Source organism: Anastrepha obliqua, chromosome 3 (genome assembly GCF_027943255.1).
Source record: "Anastrepha obliqua isolate idAnaObli1 chromosome 3, idAnaObli1_1.0, whole genome shotgun sequence".
NCBI lineage: Eukaryota > Metazoa > Arthropoda > Insecta > Diptera > Tephritidae > Anastrepha > Anastrepha obliqua.
In genome coordinates this window covers 108,656,207-108,672,190 of record NC_072894.1, presented here as the reverse complement: position 1 = coordinate 108,672,190, position 15,984 = coordinate 108,656,207, and the positions used below count along the sequence as shown (strand labels likewise).

At 34.5% G+C, this 15,984-nt stretch overlaps 1 long non-coding RNA gene across 1 annotated transcript in view; it reads left to right on the top strand.

The window, feature by feature from the left end:
* Window positions 1-5,045: 5,045 nt before the first annotated feature.
* Window positions 5,046-15,984, top strand: part of LOC129240420 (uncharacterized) — a 46,660-nt gene continuing 35,721 nt past the window's right edge. Inside the window, exons 1-2 of the long non-coding RNA XR_008582071.1 lie at window positions 5,046-5,480; window positions 7,427-7,552. This is a non-coding gene — a long non-coding RNA (uncharacterized LOC129240420). The remainder of the gene's footprint in view (window positions 5,481-7,426; window positions 7,553-15,984) is intronic.

Sequence of the window (15,984 nt, the reverse complement as noted above, 5' to 3'; positions counted from 1 at the left end):
CAATATTGTGGATTATGCAAGAATTAAAAATCGAAATTGGCGAGCGCAGCTATGAATATGCGATTTTCGTCCACAATCGTCGTGAGAAGAAAAAGGTTAAACGTCGCTCTGAATCCACCCACGAAGCCCGAAAAGCTCGTACAGAGGCTCTTCTTGAAGAGGATAATGAAATATTAAGAGCAGACGAAATGTTATATGGGGCAGGAATAGCTGATTAAGCTGTAAGTATGAAAAATTGTTTAAGCGTGTTTTTCTCGAAACCACGTTTTCAAAATTGCCCACATCACAGCTCCGTGAAAAATTAACATATCAAGCTCAAACTTTGATAGTATATTTTTAACAATATTTACTAGTTTTTAAAGCTATGGTGGGAAAAAATTTATTATTTATAACCCCTTTTTTAATAACAAAATGACAACAAAAAAATGTCGATTTTTTAAAAAACTTCAAAAATTTTACAAAAAAATTTTTTTTTTGCAAGTAATAGGCTTAACAACTAAAAATAATGATATATAATAAAAAAAATTTGGTTTTTTTCATTTCAGATTTTTTTTAAATGCGCGACAGTGTGGGCAGATTTCAAAAGGCGTTTCGGGGGAGCGGCTGTACAGCTGCCATTTTGAAATGAAAATAAATTTAAAAAAATTTTTTGTACACTCAAGACCTGTGTTTATGTAACCCTAAACTTTTTTTTACTAATTAAATTAATACAAGTATGAAAACAAAATCCATGAAAATTTGATTTTTACAGTAGAATCCCCCCTTAACAACCTCTTCTAGATTCTCCACAGTATCGATGAACTTATGTGTTGTCGTATCACTGGGTATTCCATGCTGCATGGTGAAGTAGATGGTATTGGCATCGCTGTTTTTGGCTGCTAATATAGCACGCGTTCTGAGCCACCGATGGTTTTTGTAGTTTTGTGCAACGTTTGGGAAAACTTTTTGCACCAATTCGTCGATGCTTTCTGTGATCTTACAGAAGTTTGCTGGCAGGATGATACATTGTGTAGATTCATCAATTTCCATTCGCCCATTTCCAATATCCAATAATTGTGTTGCAAAATTTCCAGCCGATGCATCCCGTGGTAGTTGTACACGCATGCTAGTTTTCAAAGTCAATTTCTGTAAATGACGCCATAGAACTGATGATTTAAGACATGCATTAAGTTCATCAGCGGGTCTTGAACGTGTCATATTCGTTTCCTCTGTGTAAAAATACATGGTCATACAAATTTTCATGACGATCGGTTGAACGGGGCAGAAGTTGCTACTCTGCAGCGCCACCTGGTGGCGAGTGGCAGCAATGAGCATAATCTACAAACCTTCTCCGTGGAAAAATTCATATATATACGAATTTTTATAAGAATCGGTCCAGTAGTTTTTGAGTTCATCGATGACATACAGACTTATATATAAAATAAAGTCAACTTTTTGTGTGTGTTCGCTAACCGGCCGTGTCTTTGCACCGAATTGAACCAAACTTACACACATTGTTAAATAGGTATTGAAGATGGTTTACGTATAGTTTGGATGCCTATTGGTGGATAGGGCTCGAGATATAGGTCAAAACGTGGACCCGGGTAACCTTCGGATGTGTATGTACAATATGGATATCAGATGGAAGCTGTTGGTGAATGCTTTAGTACAGAGTATTTTTCATGCCGCTCCGTGACTGGGGTCTTGAGATATAGGTCAAAACGTGGACCCGGGTAACCTTTGGTTGTGGATGTACAATATGGGCATCAAATGAAAGCTGTCGATAAGTGCTTTAATACGGGGTCATTTTCATACCTATTGATGACTAGGGTCTCGAAATATATGCCAAAACGTGGACCCGCCGTGTCTTTGCGCCGAATTAAACCAAACTTACACACATTGTTAACACTTGATGATCATGAAAAAAGAAGATATTTTTTAAATTTCAAACAACGCAAATGAATAACTAAGAAACAACATCGTCAAAAAGAAATTTATTATTTTTTCAATTACCATAACAATCGCTCACGTGCTTATATTTTTCTTATACATTTAGGAATTTTCACGTGGTAAATTGGAATTAATTAATGTAAGTTTTCATCAAATTTAGTGGATTTATTTTTTCGGTTCATATGCGATAAACTACGATGCATCATGAGTGAATCAAATGATAAAAAAAAATGAAAAAACAAAAAATATAGTCCACAAAATTTCAGAATACCATAATTACAATAATGTTTATTACAGTACAAATGCCAAGACAATCGCGTATTCATATTAGTCGCTCGACAAATAATAATAGGCGCATGAGAAATGCTCGGAATAACGCGACATCAGAAGAACGTCAAGAAGAAAATGAAGCAAATCGGCAACGAATGGCACGGTCCAGATCAAATCGACCAAGAGACATCAATTTGAACAAAGCTGCTTTTGCATACGATCACACAGTTAACTACAGTGACCATAAATTTGTTCAAATTGGTCCAATGAATCAAATATGTCAACATTGCCATGCTAAGAAATTTAAAAACGAAACTGTTGGAATGTGTTGTTTGAGCGGCAAAGTAAAATTGCGAGCGTTAAATGTACCACCTGAGCCATTGTTTACATTATTATCCGGAAATATAGCACAATCTCAAGATTTCCTGAAACAAATTAGGAACTATAATACATGTTTCCATATGACTTCATTTGATGCAACGAAGATTATTAGAGATAATTTTATGCCAACTTTTAAGGTAAATTCATCATTTGATATCAATGACTTTTTGATCAATGACAATCATTTTGATGACTTTTTACCAAACAGATACAAGGCCAATTTTACCATAGAATTGACTTTCTAATACCATTCAATGATGATAAATGTCAATTTCTGCAAATATATTTTATGGGTGGTGATACAGCTGAGCACCGAATAATATGTAGCTGGCGAAAGAAGTTTGGATCGGAATTTGGTTAGGGAATTAGAACTGATGTTGCACCAAAATAATGCATTAATTCAATTATTTACAACTGCAATCGAACGTATGTCTAGCGACAATCATATAATAAAAATTCAAGCGGACAAAACACCTACAGGTCAACATCAAAGAAGATATAATGCACCTACCATCGATGAAGTAGCTGTAATCATTGTTGGCGATCGGACTCAACCGCGTGATATTATTCTTCATCGAAGAAACAATCAATTCAAAGCGCTTAAATAAAGAATAAAGAAATAAATAATATGAAAACCATATCTTTTCTGTTCTAAATCATATCTATTCTATTTTAGTGTGCCCAGCGAAGCGGGCCGGGTTTGCTAGTTTTTATATACCATATAAAGATTATTATTATTTTTATTATTATTCCTATTTATTATTTTTTTTTCGTTACCTACTTTCTGTATTATATTAAAAAATCGCAATATGTCATGTTTTTAATTATAACTTATGTTTTTCGTGTTCATTACTTTATTATTATTTAATTACTTTTCATTTACATATAAATTTTTAAATTTTTTGCTTATTTATGTACATATTTCATACGGATTGTGCTTATTTTTAGTATATGTAGGTGTATACGGGTGATATAAGGCTATTGGGCAACCGCACACTAAATACTAACCTCAATGGTGGTGTGGAAACTAAAAACTCTCAATTGTTTTTCAAAAAATACCCAATTCATATTTCTACCGGTGTAGCAATATTGGCAAATGTTATAAAAAATGCGCATTTTTCAGCGCTCTCACGAGAAAAAGAGTTTCCCATCTAGTCATCTATGCTCCAAACAATAACTGCATACTCTACATGAGAACGAAGAAATGCCGCATATACGTACATATGTATATGGATCGGAGAATGCAAATCCATTGCGACTGAAAGAAAACTTATAATATGTTCATATATAAGTAGATGATCTACTTTTTCGTGCTAAACTCCCAGTCCGTAATTGAAAGTGAGATTTCAATATAATTTTTTAATAATTTTTTGAAAACCTCAATAAACGTCGTTTATGGATTTTCGCCAACTGTTATTAGTAGCCAATTGCGCAATTAAATTAGCTATTCCTTCTCCTTGTCTTTTTTTCATATCGTTAATAATAATTAAGCAAATCAAAAATACCGAAATATTCCACCAAAATAATTTCTACGAAGAAAAACTTTTCAAAACAGTATCGACGGGTTGGCTTTCCATAGCTACCACGATAAATTTGCTCATAATGTCTAAGTGCGTGGATCGAATTTAAAAATTATAACACAAAAATGTAGTCACTATATCAGCCTTTCGATTTATAGTACTTTTTATAAATTACCTTCAAGAATAAATAGCAATATTTAACGATAAAAATGTTTAATTTTTGCATAAGCTTGAAAAAATGCGTGATTTTTTATTCCAAATTCTCGCCTGCGGCGCTTTTTTGTTTGCACATATATGTACATACATATATACATAATGCAAAAAAAAAAAACTAAAACATATACATATATAAAATAAAATTTTTATAAAAAATTTTTTGCCAGGGTCACTTATAAATTTCACATTAATACAACATTTTCATAAAATATTGTAGTATAAATTATAAAACCTGAGTTAAATGTTTGCTGGGTTAACAATTGCTTCATACATTTCTCTTCCACGATAATTCAGTACAAGATGCAAATACGGTCGTAAAAAACCTGAATTCTAAGCTTTTCCTGGGGGGACCCTAGGAGGTTGGAACTTTCATGCCCCATTTTGTTCTCAATAATTTGGCTGCCTTTGTAAGTACTTTAATCGTAAAGTACTTTATCAGAGGGTGAACTTTTTTTATTTGATTTTAAATTAACATACACATTTTTTACTGTATATAGAAAGTATTTTTTGCCGCCATCTACCACACGTTGTGAATACCTCCCGTTTTCAAAAACAACATTCAAATACAACTCTGCTACAACCGGCAAACAGCTGACTGCCATAACGATCGTAACGGCGAATTCATCTCACATTCTGCGTCGACGCCGTCGCTGCTGCTGCGAGTATCTTTTTCAACAAATTCACAAATTGTATTTATTCACTTGTCTCGTTCGTTTCGCTTTCGTCACATTGTCCCTTTACTTGCTCCATTGTGCCCGTTCGGCGGTGTTATTTGTTAAACTAATTAATAATTTAAAATGCTAATCGAGTTTTTCGTGTGCTAAACAATCTTTAAATTACATTAGGCTTGTTGAAGAATGCACTCAGTTGGAATGATGCGTTTGTGAATAAGTGTAAAGTGAATGCATTTGCCAAAAAGAAAATAACGACGAAAAGAAAGTTAATAAAGTGTAAAAGCCAAGTAGCTTCATAGATGAAGAAAGAAAACGGAGGCAGCAGCAAAGTTAGTAGTGAGTGAGAAAGCCATGTCGGTCTATTAGTTATTCGCTCGCAGTTCCGTTGCTTTTTCGGCTCGGTTTGAACGAGGCGAAGAAGATCAGTGCATTTGTGGCTAAAATGTGTGTGTGCATTGATTCCATGTGAAAATAAAATTCATCGTAAATGGTAAATGCAAAGTGTAAACAATAAAATTGAATCAAATTAAAATAGAAAAAAACTCACAATATTAACGCAAAAGTAAGAGAAGTTGTGTGCCAAACGTACGTGAAACAGTTCTTTAAGTAAACAGGTAATAGAGCTGCGCGCTGCTTTGCAGCCGACAGCGCAGCACCACTGCCGAACACCGCAGCGACAAATAATCAACCATAAGCAACTGCGTTTGCAGCAGCAAAAAAGTAACAAAGAGCCCACTTTTTGTTTGCAGCTTCACCGCTGTCACTGTATGCATTTTTTCCGCTTATATTGTTTATTGATTGTTGTTGCCCTACCAATGTTAGCAGTACGTCGCTGCAATCATGAAGTTGGCCAGCGCCGTTGTGCATTGAAGCGCGTAGCAACCGAGCGCCCAGTGGCCACTTAAAAGCAGTAGTTAGTCTGCACACAATCCATATAGCGCGGCGGCCAGCTGTGCCAGCACGAACAACAGCACTAACAACAAGCAACGGCTACTGCCTTTATATTTCTCGCTCATCTTCCTATATGCGCATAGTATGTACATGAAGGCGCAGGCGCAACAGGCGAAAGTTTCATGCCTGTACCAATTGCTAGAGCCACCATCATCGCCATTGACTGTTTCTTCTGACTGGCTGGCTGTTTGATCGGTGCACAGGTGTTTCACACAATTCTGTGCATACATATGTATGTAGGTATGTACATAAGTACATACACTGAATTGGAGGGGCGTTCTTTGTTGTTGCTTTGGTGTTCATGTTATTTGTGGTGTTTAATTTGTTGTTTAGATTTCTGATTTTTTTTGTTGATTTGTTTTTGTGTTGAAAATGTGCGCCGTTCCATGTTCGCGCTTAGTTGTGTGCGTGCATGTTAATTAAAAAAGAAAATAAAAATGTGCGTCAAAAGAAAGTGCACACCTTATATTGATAAGTTTTGACTATTTATTTATTTATTTTGCAATTTCAATTATTTTTTCTTATAAAATTAGTAGGTCATACTACAACAAAAACCATTTAAAACAAAGTTTCGAACTTTTTATAAAATTTGTAAAAACTCGGCAAATTTTCATCAAGGCGCATTCAGTGAAGCTGGTAGCACTAGACGAACAACAATGTTTTGTACGATTTGTATGATTTGTCAAACAAACAGCTGATTTACCGATACCACCTTTAATAGATTCGCCTTGATTTTCACCAAATTTTGGAACTTTTTCAAGTGGTACAAAAACTGCGTTGATTTTTGACAATTTTTTCGGCTGACGGTGTTGGGCATTTTTTCCATATAAAAAAATGTGGAGTGGGCGTTAAATGGAGAAAATGCACAAGAGCGTGAACGAAAAAATCTCAAAAATTAGTGTGATTTTTGATTTACTTGAAACTTGCACTTTATTATTTATTATCTGATATATAAAACTGCATACCCAGTTTTTCTTTTCAATTCCGAGTAAAAAGTTTAAGTTTGAAATTTGATGAAAACTTGCCGAATTTTCACTAATTTTATACAAAGTTCGCAACTTTGCTTTACATGGTTTTTATTGTAGTATGAGTAGTATGAACTATATTTTTATACACAAACAACGGAAATTACAAAATATATAAATAAATATAACTGTAATTTTAATTTTAATTTTGATTTTATTGTTAATCCTTTTATCTACGATTTAATTATGCAAACTATTCTTAAGGTCAATCAATGTAAAAATAACCCATGATTGCTTGTTTGACTTTAATACTAAATAAATAAAATAAATAAATAAAAAAATAGTCGGAGCTTGTCAATATATGGTGTACACTTACTTTTGACGTTGACTGTAAGTATTTATAATATAAATATCGTTACAACAAGGAAACAAATACCACTGGGTGTGTGTGAATGGAACCATAAGAATAATAAATTTATTGCTTAAAATCTGTTTTTTTTGCGTATTCACTCAAAATCAGGAAATACCAGTGTAAACAAGTGAACGACAGCAAAGCGAAACAAACTCGAAATGAAATAATGAAAATTAGTAGGGCTGATTACGAGTATTAACTGTTGGAAAAAAAAACAAAAGCTGTGTTGTAAGGGTAAGTTTTTTACATTTTGTTTCACTAAATTTATTGAAATTTATGAATATTGGAAAAAGTTGCACTATGTAATGGTGAAAAATAACAAGGCAAGCCACCGAGCCTAAACTTTCCATTACTACCCCGGGATATTTGGATGGATGGCGGATAGGAGGAGACGTGTCACCGCCCACTACGCTGAATAGGAAGAGTAAGGTCACATCATTATAACGATGAAAGTCCCAATCTCCTAGGGTCCCTATAGAACCCCCAGGAAAAGCTTAAAAATTACGTTTTTTACCACCGTATTTGCATCTTGTACTGAAATATCGTTGAAGAGAAGCAATTGTTGACCCAGCAAGCATTTACCTTAGGCTTTATAATTCATACTATTTATGAAAATGTTGTATTATCGTAAAATTTATAAGTGACCCTGGTGAAAAATTTATTATTTTAGTATTTTTTTTAACACGAATATATATATGTATGTATATTTGAAAACAAAAAAGCGCTGCAGGCTAAAATTAGGCAATTTTTTTTTAAATATTGCCTTTTTTTTTGTAACAAAAAGCACCGCAGGTGAAAATTTTGACTAAAAAATCGCCCAATTTTTTATTCCAAATTTTCACTTTTTTTGAAAATATTATTTTATCGCGATTTTTTAGTTCAAATTTTCACAATTTTTTAAAATGATGATTTATCGATTAATCGCGCGATTTTTTATTCCAAATTTTCAATTTTTTTGAAAATATTATTTTATCGTGATTTTTTATTCCAAATTTTCACAATTTTTTAAAATGATGATTTATCGATTAATCGCGCGATTTTTTATTCCAAATTTTCACTTTTTATGAAAATATTATTTTATCGCGATTTTTTAGTCCAAATTTTCACAATTTTTTAAAATGATGATTTATCGATTCATCGCGCGATTTTTCATTCCAAATTTTCACTTTTTTGGAAATATTATTTTATCGCGATTGTTTAGTTCAAATTTTCACAATTTTTTAAAATGATGATTTATCGACTCATGGCGCGATTTTTTATTCCAAATTTTCACTTTTTTGGAAATATTATTTTATCGCGATTTTTTAGTCCAAATTTCACTATTTTTTTAAATGAAGATTTATCGAAGGCCAAAGGTAAATGTAACTCTTTTAAAAACTACAAAGTTCTATCGAACCTCATTGTTGGTTGACTGGGGTTTTTTCGGTTTCGCTCTATTCTTTTTTCACTATCGCTCCTTTGACAGTTCGTCCCGCACATTTATTTTGCACGGTATTTCAAACGTTGAGAAGAACATTTGTAATAATAGAATTTTTATAAAATTCGTAGTATTATTGAGTAAAAATAGCTTTAACTCAAAATTTGAACTAATAAAGAGTTTTTATAAGTGAATATTGTTATTTTTCTGTGTGTGTATTTAAGTAAAATAAGCGTCTGTAATAGGGAATTTTTTCAAGCTTATGCAAAAATAGGCTTTTTAAGGGGGTAGTATGGTTAATTCGGTGTAAAACAAGCATATTTTTCGAAATTTTTTTTGTCGACACAGTTGATTTATTCAAAATTTTAAAATTACTTCATTATAAAGTCATATTTAAAGAATATTGTGTGAAATTTTCATTGATTTTTATGAAGAAATGAGTTGGTGGCAGCGAATCTTCGCGGACGTCTCATAAAAAAGTTTTATTGCGGTGTCTCTCAGAACTCATTACTGGATCAACTCTAATGCACTTCAAACTTTCACACAATAATCTTAAGATGTTATAGAATAATTAAAAAAAAAAAAAAAAAATGAAAAAAAAAATACCATACTACCCCCTTAACGTTAAATATTGCTATTAATTCTAAATGATAATTTATAAAAAGTACTGTAAATCAAAAGGCTGATATAGTGACTACATTTGTGTGTTATACTTTTTAAATTCGATCCACGCACTTAGACATTATAAGCAAATTTATTGTAGTAGCCATGGAAAGCCAACCCGCCACAGATCCCTTGGAGCAATAAATATATTTGGAGCTAAAAAAACACTTTTTTCATGAATTTATTGTAGCGAAACGGTTCAAGTCAGTTTATTAAAAGTTGTTGCATATTATAAAGTAACATTTCAAGAATATTTGATAAAATTTTCATGTAAAAATATTGCAAAATGAGCGAATGAGAGCACATTTACGTAGACGTCTTTTCAAAAATACATTTTGCAGTAGTCAGCATATCTCAGCGTAGAATCATCTGAAATCAAAAAAATCGAATAATTTAGTTAAAGTATGAGTTAAACTTCCCCCCAACGTTTATTTTGACGATTTATTTTCATTTTCAGCCATTTGGTAGTCGTTTGAAGTAAAATGTGATTTTTGACGAAAAAATGCCGCCATTTTGTAGGTGTAAAACCATCTTAATATAAAAAAAAAATGGCGAAAAAAAACGTTGGGGGGAGGTTTTTTATATGTAAAATATGTGTGCAAAATTTCAAAAGGATCGGTTGAGTAGTTTTCAAATGCCAATGACTACGCACTTTAAAAAAAAAGGTTGGAGAAAACCGCGTTTAAAGTTTGTAACGGACTACGCGCGCAACTGCTGCGTCTCGGCAGATGTTTGAGGCGGCTCGGCTTTATGCTCTATAACTTAAAAAGTTTTGCTCGGATTGACTTAAAATTTTAACACGGTATTTTTGAAATGTTTTACTACAATAACATGCAAAAAAAAAATCGATTTTTATTTTGGTGTTACCTTTGTAGATCAAATTTGTTATTTATTTTCGCAGGCATGTAGGAACTTTGCTTTCTTCTGTAGAATAATCGTAGGAATCCGTATTCGTTCAAAGTAACGCATGCAGGACATTTTTTTATATAGAACAAATTCAATACCGTCAGCAAGTAAAATTATAAAAAATTAACGAAAATTTTGAACCACTTCAAACTTGCACTTTATAGTACTAAAATTTAATGGGTTATGAAACTGCGTACCCAAGTTTATTTTTTCTTTGTTATTAATTCCGATTAAATAGTTTGATATTTTGATGAAAATTTGTTGAATTTTTATTAGTCTTGTGCAAACTTTGAGGATTTGATTTGTTGGCTATTTGTTGTAGAATGAATTATGTTCATATACAAAATTTATGAAAACTAAAAGTAACAAAACAAAAGTAGTTTGACAGATACAAATTTCGCCTTTCCATTACTTTGGCCGTAGGTGTGTGTGTGCGAGTATATCTAAGAGTGATTCAATATTAATGATTTTCAGATATAACTGAGGATATATTAACCAGTCCTGTGCTGAATAACTTTAAAATCGAGGAAGTTGTTTACAAAAAGTTAGAATTCAAGCAAATTTGCAAAAAAAAAAAAAAATAAAAAAAAAAATATTAAAATGTATTATTTTTTACATCCTGCTTTATATGCAGATTAAGATTGAAACCACCGTCGTAACCGAAATGGTTCGTGTTTGAAACCCGCTGTGGGCAAGAAACACCAAAATAATAGAAAAGGTTTTTTTCTAATAGCGGTCGCCCTCGGCAGGCAAGGACATACCTTCGAGTGTATATTTGCCACGAAAAAGGTCCTTATAAAAACCATCTACCGTTAGGAGGCATAAAATTGCTTGCGTACCACAAATTGGAGGAGAAGCTCCACTAGACACCCAACAAATTTATTATTGGGCGCAGCAATTCCAATCTCAAAATTATTTTGCATTGTTTGTGCCAAATTTCTTTAGAAGTCGTTTTTTTTAGAAAATTCGAATAACAGTACATTTGGAAGGTCGCTAGAGGGTTAAAATGTTTTAGAAAATTATTTGACATAAAATTTTTCTAGCTGTGCCTTCAGACAAAATCTTTGTGCAAAGAATTTGTAAGTAAACAGTCCGTGTTATTTCTCTTGGGTGACCAGCGTGTTCGTCTGGTCTGATGACTATAAGCTAGCTTTTGGGTTACTTAAAATGGCTGGTATACATAAGTAAACAGGCTGTGCACTCTTCACGCCAAGAGCAACATTCCTCAAAGCAATCGACAATCTAACGCCAGTTACTTACTCTACTTACTTGTGTGGCTCCATAGCTGACTGTCGGCTGAATCCAAAATAACGCGCCAGTTGTTTATGTCCAGCGCTCGCTGGTGCCGGTTAGAAATCCCAAGCGGTGACCGGTCCTGCAGCACTTGTTTCTTGCAACGGAGATGTGGTCTTCCTCGTTTTCGTTTTTGGGGTACCTCGTTTTCGTTTTTGCTGAGGCGTCTTTGTTCAGACGGTTGGCATGGCCAAACCAGCGTAGCCACTGTATTTTTACACGCTAAGCTATGCGTGTCTATGTCCCTATTTGCATGGCTCATACAGCTCACTGTTCCACCGCACACTATACTCTTCACCAACGCGGAGCGGACCAAAGATCTTACGGAGAATTTTTCTCTCGAAGGCTTCCAAAAGTTTCTCATCTGCTGTTGACATCGTCCATGCTTCTTTGCCATTTAGCGGTACGGGAACAGTGAGCGTTTTGTAGTTTGGTCAGTTTGGTTCTTCGAGAAAGAGCTTTACTTCACAATTGCCTACTGAGTATAAAGTAATATGTAGCTTGTTATTTTTCGATTGATCTCCAGGCTGGAGTAATTTTTGTTGTTGTTGCTGGGTCTGACGCCAATATATGTATATAATTGACGCTTACACCCTTTTTGTGTGCTGGGCTCCTCTTCCTATTTGTGGTGTGCGTCTCGACGTTGTATCACAAATGGAGGGACCTACAGTTTTAAGTCGACTCGGAACGGCAGAGAGGAGCTTTTTCATGGCAGAAATACCCTCGGAGGTTTGCCATTACCTGCCGAGGGGCGAACGCTATTTCAAAAAACTTTTTCCTCATTTGGTGTTTCACGGAGGTCCGAACCTACGTTCTCCGAATTCCAAATGGTAGTCACGCACCAACCCATTCGGCTACGGCGATCGCAATAGATGATCCAAAAGAGCCCAAAACTCCAAACTTCAACTCTATCAGATATTATTTTCGAGAAATGGAAAACTAAAAGCTATGCCGTTAAGAAAATAGATTATTTTAGACTTACAGCAAAAGAAAACTAAATGCTACTTTCTGCACGCCTTTGTGCCTGATTTGATTTCTACTCTCTCACCAGCGCTACTTGGAAGTAGCCTGATTTCACTTTGCTACAAGAACATAACTAACTGGCTAAATTTTCAACTTTCTGAAATTTCCTTTTCTACCCAGCCGATTTTTGCACACAGTTGCAAGCTGCGAGGCTCACAAGTGTCATTCATTTGTAATGAAAAAAAAAAAATTAAAAAAAAATAGCAAATAAAATCGGATTTACTTTAGACATTGGCAATTCGAGTGTCCGGTTGGCTGGACTGTCGCTGTGTGTACACCTGTGTGTTTGCTTCTTGGCTGATCGAACAGGATGGTTGCCCGCTTAGTTGCTTGTTTACTCGATGATTAGGGGCAACATATGCTTTTGCTTAACTGGTGCTGCGTTAGTTGGTTTCTCTTTTCCTATGCATGCCACGCAGTTTAACCAGTTTCGCCAGTTAGAGTTGACTATTAGATGCCGGCATTCCAATGAAATTCCTGCTATAATCCGAAGCATTTGGACTGCGATTCAAAAATTCCTGTTCTCTGTTGCTGCATATGTGGATATGCATATTTATGTGTGGTTTTTTGTTTGTATGAGCTTGGCGCAACTGTAATTGCATTTTTGTTTTTTTGCTGCAGTCACTTAAACTGTTAGATTCCTTGACACACTGACATGCATTCAAGGCACCGCTGATTACTGGCCACTGACCACTGGTCAAGTGGAGATGTTCCGTTTGGTCAATAGCCACACACTGCTTGGTCGGTCGCATAATGAGTAAGACACATATGCAAATATGTATATGAAAAGTTGCATGCAAATTGTGTACAGGGTGTCTTAAAGCGGCCAACTAGGATATGCGTGCTCTTGTTTGTGAGCACTCATCGGGTTTCAACAAGTTGAAGCCACCTCGCTTACCATCAGTTACTCTCAAGAAACACGAGTTGCTGCCCGAAAAGCCAATTTTGTGAAGAGGAGGTGTGGCTTGATCCGCTTGATGCTCTGTTGTTTAATTTTTTTTCTCGCGATTCGTGATTCATATTAGTCGAATGGTGCCGACATAAGAATGCTCATAGATTGTCTTACTGATTATAATCGACAGGATTCACATTTTGACCGGATGAATTCAACTACTGAAGTAGAATGCCGACATTTAGTCTGTTCGAACAGCTGTTTAAATTATCAAGATCTCGCGTGTGCAAGAAACTTGCAACGTAGGGGAAATTGAGAACCCAAAGTGACAGTTAATTTGAAAGGAAGTTGCTAATTCCTGCTGAATCAATTTTTAATGTCGATAAATTGAAAGCAAGAAAACAGCTGATGAAGGACAGTTGTAATTTAGACACTCAAATGTCGTTTTGATTTTCAAATACCTAGTAAAAAATAGGAAATTCAATAGGGAGTACGTTCAGTACGTTAGTAATAACAGAATACTAAAGTTTGTGTGGCAAATTGAACCATTCTCGAAAGAGGGTATATAGTCAAGGAGGAAAGGACAAATGTATCAGAGAAAGAGATAGGAAAGAATAGAGACAGAGACAGAGGTAGTTAGTCCTGTGAAAATTTTCCAGATTTTTTGGCAAATCTGTAAATATCCTCCAATTTTAGAGAACGAATATTACTCATTCTCACCACATCGGAACCCAAAACTCGTAGCCGTGCTCTAGCAAAGGCAGGACAGTCACAGAGAAAGTGCTTAGCAGTGTTGCCAGTCTATTACAATTGTAATAGATCTATTACATTTATTCTCAGTTTATTACGCTATTACACTTCATATGAAATCTATTACAATTTCCAATTCTAAGAGGAAACAGGAAAAAAATTGTTCATGTTTTAAATTACAATTTCAGCCAAATTTAAAAAAAAATGTTTTATAAAAGACGTATTGGGAAACCTTCTTTATCCATCGCTGCTTATGTAAGTCCCATTGTTTTTCAATGGACCATGAACAAGAATTTAATATAAAAGAATATCTACATGTATGTATAAGAAGGAATCCGTATTTTGTCTTGCAGATTTATTATTAAACGAAAATTAGACTTCTGTTAGGTGTTTGGCCGAGCTCCTTTTCCTATTTGTGGTGTGCGTCTTGATGTTGTTCCACAAATGGAGGGACCTATAGTTTCAAGCCGACTCCGAACGGCAGAGGTTTGCCATTGCCCGCCGAGGGGCGACCGCTATTAGAAAAATGTTTTTTTTTTTTTTTAATTTTGCTTAGACTCCTATTACGGAGTACAGCAATCTATTACTTTTTTGATCATCGCTTTAGTACGCTGCTGCGATTGGTTCTGGCAACACTGGTGCTTAGTGCTATTCGTGTCCTCCAAGCACGACAGGCACATCGGGTCCTCAATGATTCCAATGGTGGTCATATGCTGACCCCATGGATTGTGTCCTGTAATAATACCGACCATCAACCGAACGTTTTTCCTTGCGTTCGGTATACTTTTTTAGATATTTTTCTGCTAAGAAGAGAGAGAGAGAGACGATTGTGCGCTACTCTCTTGAAAGTTGCTGCTTGATATTTATCACTGAGATTGATTCGAGCAAACCATACGTTTTAAAAAATTCTATGTGGATATCTTATTAGGTTGATATAAGTGTTTTTTAAACATGCTACAGTAGAACAGGCTGATTCACCTAGCCGAAAAACTTAATTTAATTCAGCTGTAAATGAAAGACGCATGAAAATTCAGCACTGAGATTTTTTTGTATTTGAAAGTGTAAAACTTGTCATAAAATATGGCACTAAAATTCATGTAAATAACTTCCGGGGGTGGTTTTATAGTAGCTCACTCTGTCAATCCAAATTTTCAGTGCATTGGCGCCAGTTGTGACACTTGCTCAGCAATGGCAACTGCAAATTCAGGTTTCAACTCATGAATCGCTTTTTGTTAGTTGGTTTAACATCTATTCTTTGTGGCGCTTTACAAAAAATTGTCGATTGAAGTGAAATTGCAGCACCCAGACGGCCTATTGACATAACCGTTTCGATAGATTACTCGATTTTAATATTTCCTCACTTTTTAGTGGCTTATTTTTTAAATGTATAAACATAAACTAAATTTCAGTCACATTATGAATGTTATTTTAGCTGCAGAAGTCAAATGAATTTTTATTTGAATTTTTAAAATTAATCAACCAACCACCCTGTATGCACCTTGCAAGGACCGCTTTTTTTTCTCACTAGGAAGTGTGAAGGTGGTTAAGCATGTGAAATCGGAATAAGTGGCATATAAAAGTTCTTCCAGGCCACCCTGTTGTTGTAATACCTAAAATAATGTCTTATTGTTTATATAATTTTATATTAGTAAAAATTTTCGAATTGTACATGAAAATTATAAGGCAATACATGTTTTCTTATAATTTAACTGTTATCGATAA